The 2,193-nt window shown below is 42.1% G+C and overlaps 1 non-coding gene across 1 annotated transcript; it reads left to right on the top strand.

Moving 5' to 3' along the window:
- The first annotated feature begins 823 nt into the window (after positions 1 to 823).
- Positions 824 to 938, top strand: LOC118477407. Its single transcript, XR_004858353.1, has one exon. It is a non-coding gene; the product is annotated as a U5 spliceosomal RNA (small nuclear RNA).
- The last annotated feature ends 1,255 nt before the right edge of the window (positions 939 to 2,193 follow it).

Genomic DNA, 2,193 nt, shown 5'->3' with positions numbered 1-2,193 from the left:
ACTACTACTACTACTACTACTACTACTACTACTACTACTACTACTACTACTACCACTACTAGCAGAAAGGCTGCAGAAAAAGTCAGGAGCCCAGTGTTGGGGACAAAGGAGGTGAGGGGGTGGAGGCAGAAAGTGGAGACGAAAGCAGACGACAGAGCATTGCTAGAGAGCAGGAAAGGAGACAATTTTCAGAGAAGACAATTTTTCCGTCGCTACAAGTCTCCTTGGGCTAGTTTAAAACTGCCCTTGTGTTGTTTGAGTCCACGCGCTGTGTACTTTGTCCCGTCATCATCCAGCGCCAGATCTGGGACAGACATCGATGATTATGGCACTCCATTCATCCCTTTGCTCGGATGCTCTGAAAAAGCTAAGTTTCCCTGATCCTTCTCTGTTACCCATTTATTGTTTAGTTTCCCTAAGTATGTTGTTCTGGGCCTACTCTGCGTCGTTTGGACTCAATTTAGCCAGTGAGAGCTAGATGTTCAAGACCCGTATGTCTATTCAGGTGTCCCCAAAACTGCATTTGTCGTTTCCTGATTGTTTTTAACACTACCTCATTTGATTCCTTCTCCTTCCTCGACGCTCTTAGCAGTCCCTTAAGAAACCACATTTCTGTTGCTTGTATTTTTAGTCTGCTGGGGACAATTTCTTATTGTTCTTCGCCAAACGGCGACTATGGTGCTGCGGTTAGACACTTCTCTGTATGTCGTAGGCAGGTGACCCGGGTTCGTTTCCCTTGTAGTGAGAACTTATATCGAGTATCGCGGTTGTCATGCTGGGATGTTGTATCCCTCTTAACTCAGTACGGGCCCAAACAGGCAGGATACTCTGGTTTCTCTTCACAAGGAATAAATCTATCGCCTTTTACTAAAGATTTCCGTGGAGAGGAGCAATATAATGAGTCTATAGACTATTTTTCAAGCCCTACACTGTAGGGTATTTTTATTAAAAATGTGGGTAGTTGGCGGGTGCTCTGGTGTGGTTTGCTTCTTCTTTCCTATCAAACATCTGTCGTCCTTATCTTCCCTCCTTCTTTCTTATGTTTGTTACTCTCTTGTAAAACCTGTAGTCTTGTGGCGCTCATATGACCTTATGCAGTTGCAAGCGCCGTAAAACCTCTACTAAAACTAAACTAAAACAGGCAGGATGGGAAGCCCGCCTCCCAAATGATCTAAGTCACGTAAATTGTGTTTTTCTGTTTGTTTCTTTGATTTTTGTTGTTTTTTTGTTGGGTTTGGGGGGGGGGGGGTTAATTCCTACAATTTTGACAAATATAATTTTTATTTTTTTTGCGGTAGAGCGCATGGTAGTCATCAGTTATCTGTGGTGCCTTGCAGAGAAACGGTAACAACATCGATAGCATAACGACAATATCAGCAACAATAGCTAAAAGACAATAGCAAAAAGAACAACGTCTACATCTACAGCAACAACAAACTCAACAACAATTTTAACAACACCCATAACAATAGCAACAATATCACGAACAAACCTCAACAATATGAATAAAAAAAATAACACCAACACCACCATCATCACAACCACCACTAAATGTCACCAACAACAACATCAACAGAATCAACAACGCCATCATCATCATCATCAACAATAACAACAACAACAACATCAACAATATGAACAACAACAGCAGCAGCAACAACAACAACAACAACAACAACAACAACAACAACAACAACAACAACAGCAGCAACAACTGTAACAATAACATCAACAACTCAAATAACAACAACAGCAACGACAACAAGACCAACAACAATAAAAACAGCAACATCAACAACAATATTAGCAATAACAACTGTAACAACAACCACAACATCATCATCATCAACAGCAAAAGAAGCGTAGCAAAGAGAGGGGGCTGACATCACGCTAATTATTCCCACTCGGAGTTGACCTAAGACGGACAATGAACCCTTCTAAGGCAGAGAGGCTGGTAGACGGCTAGCTCCAATTTCTCCAGTAAAATTGTCCTGTCCACAAGAAATAACAATTGGAAACGGAAAGAAAATCATGGAGGAAAGGGGTGGAGACAAAGAGAGAGAGAGAGAGAGAGAGAGAGTGAGAGAGACAGAGAGAGAGAGAGAGAGAGACAGAGAGACAGAGAGACAGAGAGTAAGAGAGAGACAGACACACACACACAGAGAGAGAGAGAGAGAGAGAGAGAGAGAGAGA

This window comes from Aplysia californica, unplaced genomic scaffold (assembly GCF_000002075.1).
Source record: "Aplysia californica isolate F4 #8 unplaced genomic scaffold, AplCal3.0 scaffold00085, whole genome shotgun sequence".
Taxonomy (NCBI): Eukaryota; Metazoa; Mollusca; class Gastropoda; order Aplysiida; family Aplysiidae; genus Aplysia; species Aplysia californica.
Note: the sequence above shows the minus strand (reverse complement) of the source record. Positions and strands in the feature narration are given on the sequence as shown.